Below are 12,202 nucleotides of genomic sequence, written 5' to 3' on the forward strand. Positions count from 1 at the left end.
AACCACCATAATGTTTTTCATAATGGCTGTACTAATTTACTTTCCTACTAACAGCACCCTACACTGGTACTTCTTACATAGAAGTAAAGCTTTAAAAATTTTTAGTTATCAATTAGTCATGACATACTAAATATGTGTCAATATAACCAAATCTATATTTTAAATTACCCTTAAATCCTCAATTTTTATATGAAGACAAGAGTATTCTCTCTCACCTAGCCTCTCTCTGTAAAAGCACCTGCATGGATTTTTACTGAAATAGTCAATTTGGGTGCTTACATATTCCAAGGAGTGAATGAGAATTCAAATGAGATATAACACAAAGTTACAGACACAAATCCATGAACAAAATTTTAATAACTCAAGCTCAAGAAGGTTTATTTCTTGCTCACTTTTCAGTTTAAGCAGCTAATGCCAATCTTGAAGTAATTAGGAGACCCAGGATTCTTCCGTCTTCATTCTACTTTATGGGAGAGCCTTACTGTCATTTCCATCATCCAGTCACTTGAACGGGAGAGAAAGGGTGGAGCAGCCCCACCCATCTTTTTAACCCTTGTCCCAGATACAACATGTAGCACTTCCACTGCATTGCACTGGCTAGGTCTCAGAGACATGTTTAAGTTTAACTGCAAGGAAGCCTGGGACTTGTAGTCAAATTGTGTGCCCCCCCCCCCAAAAAAAAGAGCAAATAGATTTCAGTAAATGGCAGTTTCTGGTATAGAAATTCATTCCAGTTTGTATTTTAACATTCGAACTGTTAAGTGAAAAAGCTGAGTTCCTCTGGGGAAAAATACATATGGCATAGTGTCATAAAAAAGATGAACAAAGAATCATCATGCTTGCGCCCTCGATACCTCTGCCTTTAACAAATGAGTAAATAGACAAACTATTAAACTTCTGTAAAATTGCATTTTGAGCAATTTTCTGACTGGATTATTTCTAAGATTAGCTACAGCTTTAAAATGCTGTGATTATACTTCTGACAGTTTCCGAGGAGTTGAGCGAGGCTTAAATGTACAAAACTCCAGCAAACTGAAAAAGTGAAAAGCATATTCTGAAATAAATATTAAGGTTCATATGGATGATTTTCATTACATATCAGAGTTAACTTATTCTTTCTGTAGAAATTAAAGTGACAGTAATTGGGTAACTATATGATATACCAATTTATTTAAATCACTTTTTATATTTTATATTTTTAAAACACTATGTGCTGACACTACTATTTCTGGCACATAGTAGGCACCCTATAAGCATGTGCTGAATTAATAATGATGAATAAATGGACAAAATGAATTCAAATAAAATTTAGGTATTATAGCCTGTATTCGTTATAAACATATTTCCTAGACATCATCTCCATGGTTAATTGAAAAACATATTGAAAAGTCTCCTATAAAATTTAATACTTAAAAGGCAGTGCTCTCTGACATTTTCTTCAGGGCATGTTTTAAATGAAATTTAGATTGGTCTAATAATTAAACTAACTCTAACAAAAATCGAAGAAATGTACTTCTACAACTGGGACTGGTAAATGCATAGATATTATGTAGTTCAAATGAAAAAGACTACATTTTCCCACAACATATTACATACCAAAATTGATATTTTTGGAGGAATTTCCTAAGGGAAAGAACTAAAGAAGGAAATGTAATATTGAAATATTGGGCCTATTTTCATTCATTATTTAACTTAAACCTAAAAATATAGTAGCAATAGAGTGGTAGATAAGTGAGAGGACTTTGATTCTAAAGCTGGCATAAAGCTTCAAAACACTATGAAACAATTGCCACATTTCCTATTCTCGATTATAACTATCATCCTGCTCCTACACCAGCTTAAGGCAGTTTTCCTTTCTTCAGTGCTTCTGGGACAGAAAAATTTACTTATATTCATGTAAATGCAGGCAAATTCCCTCCACAATTTTATATTTTTACATAATTAATTCTCACCTTTGTTTATTTGTCCAACAAATATTCATCAAGCATTTCCTTTGGGTCAGGCACAGCTCTAGGTCTGAGTACATACTGGTGAGATAAAGACACACAGTTCCTGTCCTTTTTCAATTTGTACTAAAATAATATAGTATGGACCAGTATGTACTCTTTATCTCACCAGTATCCTCAATTATAAATGCTGCACCACTGTATTTGCTGAGTTAAAAGATTGAATAATTTGCCATTCACCAATTATAGAAAAGCAAAACATTCAAAAACTAAAATTAATATAGAGATTGATTTCATGTAAAAAGATAAATGAAGTTAGATAAAGTAGGGTTCAAATCCTATTTCCTTTTTCTTTTATTATCCACAAGTGTGTGGAAATGCTAGAAAAATGTCATAGAATATCTTAAATATATCTAAAAATCAAAAATAGCTACTTTGGAAGGTAGATATTATACATTGATTCATTTATTCATTCTGCAAATATTTATTCTCACCTTGGGACAAACATGCACAGATTTAAAATATAGATCAAGGGCCTGGGTTCATAGTAAATGTTCTATAGTGGTCACTAGTGTTAGACTCACTTATAGAGCCTTAAGTTCACATAAGAGTAGTCAATGATGTTTCACATAAAGAAAATACAAATAGAAAAGCAGGACAATAGAATGATTTTATATCAGGTCCTCAAATAACATTTGAGGAGCTTGTAGGAAGTGGACTGAATTGAGAAAAAATTAGTAAAATATTACTCTGGTAAAGTAGAGTGGCAGAAGTTTGATAACTAAGAACTCGTATGATATTCTATAGAACAATGCATAACAGATTTGTGTTATAAAAAAATTATTCTAATAGCAACTGGAAGGTATACTGGAGATGAAACAATACTTGGATTAGAGAGATCATTTTCAAAGCATTTGAAGGCACACATCCATTCTCTCCATGTACCAGGCACAATGATAAGTGACATTGATGCATAAATGAAGAGACGTCCACTTGTAAATCCAGCAGAGAAAGGATGAGGCTTGAAATGAAGTGGAAGAGGGAATAGTGAGTCATGGATTTGGGAAAACTTTAGGAGGTATAATTGACAAGAACATATGACCAAGTACATGTGGGCTTTGAGGAACAGGGAAGCATCCAGGATGACTCTCAAGTTTCTGACTAAAGCAGCTGAGTAGGATAGAGGCAGCACAGGGCTGGTGAAGAGTGTGATCTCTAGAGAAAAGATTGTTTGGGTTCAAATCCGGACTTCATGATTTTTTAGCTGACCATACCTTGGATAAGTAGCTCCTCCAATTATTAGCCATATGCCTGAGGTGGAACAGGGAAGACCTGAAGGTCAAAAAAGTAGAGAAATCCTCCCAGAACTTGATTGCTTTTCTGGAGGGAATTGAACATGTTTGCAGTTTAGGGTAGTTTTCTTATTAAGAATATTATTTTTAGAAAGGTAGGTATAGACACAAGAATATATGTGGAAACCAGACAGCCAAGGAGTAATTGCATGAATATTTGATCGTTTGAGGTACCATCAATATTAAATCCTTCTTCTTTCCATTGGTAAAAGAGGGAATAACATGGACAATATTTGTTCTATTTTCTTCTATGGAAACTGAGAGCAATTGCACCTAATGGCAGCAAAGCTGTGTGCAAGTATGTTAAGCAGAGCCCTGGGTGTTGAATCTGAATCTGAAGCAAATGATGTAAACACATTAAGATGGTTGGAATCATTAAAATTAGCTGTAACTAAATCCAGAGACAGAAATGCTTTAGCTGTTTATTTATTTAGTAAGAACACTTATAATTCTTACTATGCTTCAGGTCCAGATCTAAGTGTTTTACAAATATTCACTTACTAGGAAATGTTTATTAGTCGTTGACACTCTTCATCAAATACTCTGAACTCATGGTACAGTTGTACTCCCTGATAGCCTTCTGGTTGAGTGAAACCAAATAACCAGTTTTGGCCAATGAGTTAAGTGACAGTAGTTCCTTCTTTAGCCTGGTCATAGAAATGAGAATGACAAGACAAGGAGCTGTTACCTGCCAACCCATAATAAATACGTACCATGAGTATAAAATATACCTTTATTTAAAAATTGTTGAGACTTTGAAGAGTCGTTACCAAAAAGTAGCCTTCCCTAACCTACCCTGCCCAACACAAACCTTTATGAGGTAAATACTGTTATTATTCCCATAGTATAGATGAGGAAACTAAGCCACGGAAAGGTTAAGTACCTTATACAAAGCCACAGAAAGGTTAAGTACCTTATACAAAGTAACATAAGAGTAAGCAGCAGACCCAAGATTCAAACCCAGTCACACTGGCTTTAGAGCTTAGACTATTAATTGATAAGCTATGCTGTCTTTCTAGATTGTCAAACATAAAGGATGATTTCTGTGCTTTTTTGATTTTTATACTACCAGACTTGCCCTATACCTGTGTGCCTTCTTTATTAGCTACCCATTATTAGTTTAGGCCCTCAAGTAAGTTTGTCTTTTCTTACCTAACATAGACAGAGTTGTTTTGATGCTTAAAACCAAAAACTCCGAAAGACACATGTATATGCATGCATGGCTTTCTATCTTAAAAGCAACAGGGATTCACTGAACAAGTTAAAATGTAATGTCATAATCCAATTGTATTAAAATAAGTCAAATATCTTATAGAGTGATCCTACATTCTAATTTTATGAATTGGAAGTGTAGTAAAATTAATTTATTTAAAATAAGGATATTAGCAAAATGTCTTCAAGGTCCCTATGAATTGAGTCATGAATCTCATAGAATTTTAGATATTAGGGAAGGGTAACACAGGAATGCTCTGCTCTCATTATGATGCTAATATCAAATAAATCCTAACTCTAAATATTCATTCCAATTTTTAGAAACTGATTTCTATAATGTTATGACTAAGAAAATGTATTCTGAAAGTCCCACAGAACTACTTTTCTATTCACTATTGATGTTAAAGTATTTCCAAAAATCCTGGTTAAACATTTGGAACTCCATTTTAAAGCTAAAAAAGAAGCTTTGAAAAACTAAGACTGGATTTTACATTTGATAAGACTGCCAATTACTTTTCAATTTGGCTGTTAAAAATATTTAGATAGTAAATTGAAAGTTTTTATATCTACCACTAAAAAGTGGTGTTTGTCCTCAGAATGTCTGAGATAGAAATACATGATGACGCAAAGGCCTAAGAAAACTTTTAGTTACAGTGGCTGGAACTCAATATATATCTCCGAGAAGTAAAACAATACATACTGTCAACTTGGATTATTTCCATAATTGTCTGCCTCTTTAAATCAGATTTTTAAAATCTGAAACTAATCGAAACAAAATAATAGTTTACTCATTATACTTGAAAACTGCAGATAAATTTTATTATTATTTGTATATGTTAAACCTCTCCTAGAAAACATAGGACTAGATGTTATTGCACAAAACTAACCATAATTTTTTAGATTTTAGAATTCCCAAGGCAGTTAATAGAGTATAAGGATGATAATTTTGTTTTAGGCCATATAAAAGAAATTATGCTTATACAGATTTTTCTTTTTACCTTTTACAGAATAGTTGCATGTATTTGTTTCTATGTGTGCTTGTTTATTGTAATTTGCTATTTTTTTCAGTAATCTCAATTGCAATGACTTCTTTCTATGTAAAGAGAGAATATTAGTAAATTTGGGACCATTGTTTATAAGTAAGGTTTGCCAAAAGGCTAATACATTCTTTTCTGTAAGAATATAATTTCATGTTTGCATTATGGAAGAATGAATTAACATATGCAAATCCAACGACATTTTTGTTGGAGATCTTGCTGCGTAACCCTATCATCTTGATCTACTTAAAGTGAAGTTTGTCCCTTTGTTTAAGTTCTAATACAATTGCTAAGCAAGGACCTTTACTTAGGATGTACTGTGGGGAATACAATTCAGAGATTCTGTGAATAAATTTTTGTCATTAACTTTGTCAATCACGCTATAATTCTTATCATAACTTCTCTCCCGGATGGAGTAGAATGATGTGGTAATTTCCTGCCAAGGTAAAATTGTTGACCAGGAACTCCCTAACTTCTTAGTTTGCCCCAGCACAAGCCAGCCTGAGAGTTTAGATGCACAGAACCACTAAGATGTTTCAGATTTTAACTGTCAGGTAGAGGGCCGAAAGCAGTCATAGAACAGCTAAGTATGGCTTGAATATTACTTTTAAGCAGAATACAAAAGGTGCTCAGCCTAATCAGAAAGTACTGCCTTGTCAAGTTTTAAGACTTCCCCAAAACAAGTTACCAGTGTCTATTTAGAATCCAGGAAAAGACACGTAAACTGTGAGCAATTAGGATGATTTTTATATTTTTCTACTATATTTCTTCAACAGTAAATATGAAAGAAATAGGCTTGTATTGCTTGTTTGGAGAATCTCACTCTTCTGTTGTTAATCTCATTATTTGCCTAAGTGCTTACTATGTAATCATTAGATGAAGAAGTATACAACAATAGAAGGAAAATGTATGAATTCTAAACTAAGTTTATCTCTGAAGTCTGTCAATTATACATTTTCTTATTCCCCTAAATGAGGAGAGAATATTACTTATAATTACATTATTTAGTTACTAGAAAGAACAGAACGATCTAAACATAAGGTTCAAAATCATAATTAGTGGGTGCAGCGCACCAGCATGGCACATGTATACATATGTAACTAACCTGCACAATGTGCACATGTACCCTAAAACTTAAAGTATAATAAAAAAAAAAATCATAATTAGATGGTTCCTTGCAGTGAGCTCAGTAATCCATAATAATTTGATACAAACTGACATTTGGCTAAACCTGTGACAAGGAAAAAAACAAACTTTCATTGGAAAATAAGTAAATAATCTCCTAGGATTTTGAAGTATAGGCTAAAATTAAGGGTTTTTCGAGCTGAAGATAAGCTGATAAGTGTTACAGCACTTTCCTCCAGACTTTCAGCAAGCCCACAATCTACAATAGTCCCTAGTATTCCTTTTATTTTGCTCTATCACTTGCTTTTCTTTTTCTTTTTCTTTTTTTTTAAACTCCCCAGTGACTGAAGACATTTTTCTTAACAGGTGATTTTTCAATGAAATGTCATTTTGGCTTTGTGAGTATCCTTAGTGGCATGTACCAAATGACTCATTTCATTTGTGACCAGAGCCAAATTCAAATTTAATTTTCCAGAGGGGACAAGTTAATGTATAACCTATTGTGCCACCTGGCATCCTAAATTAAATTTCCTGAACTGTTTTCACTGAGAACAGAATCAGGTATTTTGCTGTGTAAAGGCATTTTCAAGTGTCAGTTGTGACTTTGATCACTCTTATAGTCATATAACCTTTTTGTTAGAACTAATAAATAATAAATACCCAAGATTCTTAATTTTGAAAATAACAATTGAGTTATTTGGCTCTATGGAATTGCAAATGCCTATATTCTGAACATTACAGAAATACTAGAAGTTTTCACTTGGACTTTCATTAAAACATCATATATCCAAATGATATGCTTTATGAATACAAACTTAGAGTAAAATTTTAATTTGAAATTCAAACCCAAACAAATTTAATTCCAAGGATTCCAAAGCCCATGTTCTTCCCACCACATAATATTAGAGTTGCAGGTATTTTATTAATTTTTATGGAATGTGTGTATATCATTAAGTTAAACAGAGAGAAAAGCATTTTAGACCACATCAAAATGGCATCTAGACACAAAGCCCTGGTAACATTTTATATCTGTAGGTTTAAACAAATGAAGTAAAACTCAGAAGGATTCCATATGTATGAAATTCTGATTTATTAAGGCCACTTTTTGTCTGGAGTGGCTTGACATGTCACCAGAACACAATAATCATCTCTAGCATAATATATATCCTGTAGCTCACCAATTTACATTCCATTAGTAACTTGCTAATTTTTATACAAATATTCATTTTTCTCTATATGTTTGACTAAACCCAAAATGAGCCATTTCAAATAGCTAACAAATATTACACTTTTTAAATTAATTAAATACTGTTTGAATTTATGAATGAATTTTTTTTTTAATTTCAGAAGCTGTTACTCCCTTCCTTATCCTTAACTGGAAGTTAAGACTACAGATTCTGAGTTAGACCAAGCTTCAAATTCCAGATATGCCATTTATTTGCGGTGTAACCTTGGAAGATAATAATAATGATTTCATTGGCTAATTATGAGAATTAGGCAATTTCATTTGACTAACGCACTTCAAACAACACCCACACATAGTGAATACTCAGAAAACATCAAGAAATACCTGTCTATAATACTTGATTTCTAGTGTATTTATTTTCTCTTTTCCCTCCTTTTTACTTCATTTTTCTGACAAGTGATAAATAATAATTATTAAAAATTAGAATATATGAAAAATAAGAAAACTCGTGGCATCTCCATCTAAACACATGTGCTATAAATATTTGAGAGTGTTGCTTCTTTTTTAAAATTTTGTTTTAGGTTCAGGGGTTCATGTGTCGTTTGTCATATAGATAAACTTGTGTCATGGGGGTTTGGTGTACAGATTATTGCATCACCCAGGTACTAAGCCTAGTACCCAATAGTGATTTTTTCTGATCCTATTCCTCCGCCTACCCTTGACTCTCAGCTATGCCCTGGTATCTGTTATTCCCTTCTTTGTGTCCATAGGTACTCTATGTCTAGCTCCCACTTATAAGTGAGAACATGTTATATTTGGTATTCTGTTCCTGTGGTTGCTTGCTAAGGATAATGACCTCCAGCTCCAAACATGTTCCTGCAAAGAACATGGTCTTGTTCTTTTTTTATGGCTGCACAATATTCCATCTTACATATGTACCATATTTTCTTTATCCAGTTTGCCATTGATGGACATTCAGGTTGATTCTATGTTTTTGCTATTGTGAATAGTGCTGCAGTAAACATACACATGTAGGTGTCTTTATGGTAGAACAATTTATATTCCTTTGGGTATATACCCAGTAATTAGATTGCTAGATTGAATGGTAGTTCTGTTTTCAGTTCTTAAAAGGAATCACCACACTGCTTTCCACAATAGTTGAACTAATTTACACTTCCACCAGCAGTGTATAAGTGTTCCTTTTTCTCCACAACTTCATCAGCATCTGTTATTTTTTTACTTTAGTAATAGCCATTCTGACAGGTTGAGATGGTATCTCATTGTGGTTTTGATTCCATTTCTCTAATTATTAGTGATATTAAGCATTTTTATATACTTGTTGGCCGCATGTAGGCCTTATTTTAAAAAGTGTCTGTTCTTGTCCTTTGCCCACTTTTTAATGGGATTTTCGTTGCTGTTTGTAAATTTGTTTAAGTTCTTTGTAAATGCTGGATATTAGATCTTTGTCAGATACATAGTTTGCAACTGTATTTTTCCCTTCTGTAGACTGTTTACTCTCTTGGTAGTTTCTTTGCTGTGCAGAAGCTCTTTAGTTTAATTAGATCCAATTTGTCAATTTTTGCTTTTGTTGCAGTTACTTTTGGTGCATTGATCATGAAATCTTTGCCAGTTCCTATGCCATAAATGGTATTGCCTAGGTTATCTTCCAGGGTTTGTATAGTGATGGGTTTTACATTTAATCTTTAATCCGTCTTGAGTTGATTTTCATAGATGGTGTAAGAAGGGGTCCAGTTTCAATCTTCTGCATATAGTTACCCAGTTATCCCAGCGCTATTTTTTGCATATGGGGCCTTTCCCCACTGCTTGTTTTTGTAAGCTTTGTCAAAGATCAGATGGTTGTAGGTGTATGGCATTATTTCTGGGTTCTCTATTCTGTTTTGTTAGTCTATGTGTCTATTTTTATACCAGTACCTTGCTGTTTGGGTTACTGTAGCCCTGTAGTACAGTTTGAAGTTGGGTAACATAATGCCTCCAGCTTTGTTCTTTTGATTACCTAGGCTATTTGGGCTCTTTTTTGGTTCCATTTGTATTTTAAAATAATTTTTTCTAATTCTGTGAAGAAAATGTCATTGGTAGTTTGATAGGAATAGCACTGAATCTATAAGTTGCTTTGGGCAGTATAGCCATTGTAACAATATTGAGTCTTCCTATTCATGAGCATGAAATGTTTGTCTGCTTTTTGTGTCATCTCTGATTTCTTTGAACAGTGTTTTGTAATTTTTCTTATAAGGATCTTTCACTTCCCTGGTTAACTGTATTCCTAGGTATTTTACTCTTTTTATGACAATTGTCACTGGGATTGTGCTCTTGATTTGGCTCTTGGTTTTGATGTTGCTGATGTATAGAAATGCTACTAATTTCTGTATGTTGATTTTGTATCCTGAAACTTTGTTGAAGTTGTTTGTCAGCTGAAGGAGCTATTAAGCAGAGACTTTGGGGTTTTCTAGATATAGAAGCATGTCATCTGCAAACAGAGATAGTTTGACTTTCTCTCATCCTATTTGAATGCCTTTTATTTCTTTCTCTTGCCTGATTGCTCTGACTAGGACTTCCAATACTATGTTGAATAGAAGTGGTGAGAGACGACATACTTGTCTTGTGCCAGTTTTCAAGGGGAATGATTCCAGCTTTTGCCCATTCAGTATGCTGTTGGTTGTAGCTTTGTCATAGATGGCTCTTATTGTTTCAAAATATCTTCATTCACTACCTGGTTTATTGAAGGTTTTTTAACATGAAAGGATGTTGAATTTTATCAAAACCTTTTTATGTATATATTGAAATAATCATGTGCTTTTTTGTCTTCAGTTTTGTTTCTGTGATGAATCACATTTATTGATTTGTGTATATCAAACCAACCTTGCATCCCACGAATAAAGCCTACTTGATCATGGTAGATAAACTTTTGTGCTGCTAGATCTGGTTTGCTAGTATTTTGTTCAGTATTTTTGCATCAGTGGTCATCAACAACATTGGCCTGAAGTTTTATTTCTTTGTTGTGTCTCTGCCAGGTTTTGGTATCATTATGATGCTGGCTTCATAGAATGAGTGGCTTCCTCCTCAATTTTTTGGAATAGTATCAGTAAAAATGGTATCAGCTCTTCTTTGCAAATCTGGTAGTATTCGACTGTGAATCTGTCTTGTCCTGGAGTTTTTTTGGTTAGTAGATTGTTTATTACCGATTCAATTTCAGAGCTCATTGTTTGTCTGTTCAGGGATTAAATTTCTTCCTGGTTTTTCCTAGGAGTACATACACACACTGTTATGATCACATTGCAAATATGATTCTTGGTCTTGCCCTATTCATATAATATTACAACAACAACAAAATATTTTCTGAGAAACATGTAGACATCATTTTAAATATCCACATAATGGTTTAAATTATTAATATATACTAAGTTATCTAACTATATTTCTATTATAGAGCATTTAGTTTATTTTTATCTTTTTATCATTATAGTTAGTGTCATGATTCATTCATTCACCAACTAAGAGTGTTCTCTAGCCAGGAGATATGGTAGAAAACAAAAGATGGAGAATCCCTACCTTTGTGAAGCTAATACTGTGGCTGGGGAAGAAATAATATAGACACAGGTAAAAACTTCTGTATACATATAAATAAATGGCATGGGCTACAAAGAATACTAAGGCAAGACATAGATATAAAAGGTAATGGGGAGGCTCTCTTTTAGACAAGGGTGAATTTAGAAAGCTTCTCTGAAGGGGAGATAGTTGAACAGACACCTGAATGCAATCCTGATGAAATCATAAAAATATTAGTGCATAAAATGTCTCATTATAATTTTTGAGTATATATGTACATTTATACATAGATGAAAAATCAATAGGTGCAAAAATCCTAAATATTTTCATGCCGTATCCTAAAGGCACTCCCCAGCAAGCATTAATATAAGCAAATCAATAACATGATAACAGCAAAATAAACATATTTGACTCACTGGTTGATAGATGACAGGTTCAAAATATGGCTCATAGAGTTACATGATTACTCAGGCCAATTTTCTTGTCTGGCAGGTTACAAGTCATGGATCTGAAAAGGGAATTTGGCTTTATATTTCTCAGCAAAATCTTCATCATCTATTTATAAAATATGGTCAACATCCATGGGTATGATTCTAACAGGCTCATCTACTTGGGTTCAAACTATTGGCAACAGCATATCTACATATTATTATACCTATAAAACAACTTAGACTCTCCTGTGGAATCTCAGTCGACAGAAACCTGTTATATTCAGCAATCTATAACCTGCAAAGAATTTCTTCTGACAGTCAGGGTGCATAATGGAGGCTGCCTTTGCTT

General features: G+C 33.3%; 1 long non-coding RNA gene across 1 annotated transcript in view; it reads right to left on the reverse strand.

Moving 5' to 3' along the window:
- Positions 1-7,701: 7,701 nt before the first annotated feature.
- Positions 7,702-12,202, reverse strand: part of LOC107967777 (uncharacterized) — a 32,502-nt gene continuing 28,001 nt past the window's right edge. The window contains exons 2-3 of the long non-coding RNA XR_001708495.3: positions 11,839-11,930; positions 7,702-11,116 (exon numbers count right to left, since the gene is read on the reverse strand). This is a non-coding gene — a long non-coding RNA (uncharacterized LOC107967777). The remainder of the gene's footprint in view (positions 11,117-11,838; positions 11,931-12,202) is intronic.

This window comes from Pan troglodytes, chromosome 10 (genome assembly GCF_028858775.2).
Source record: "Pan troglodytes isolate AG18354 chromosome 10, NHGRI_mPanTro3-v2.0_pri, whole genome shotgun sequence".
In the NCBI taxonomy this organism is placed as follows: domain Eukaryota; kingdom Metazoa; phylum Chordata; class Mammalia; order Primates; family Hominidae; genus Pan; species Pan troglodytes.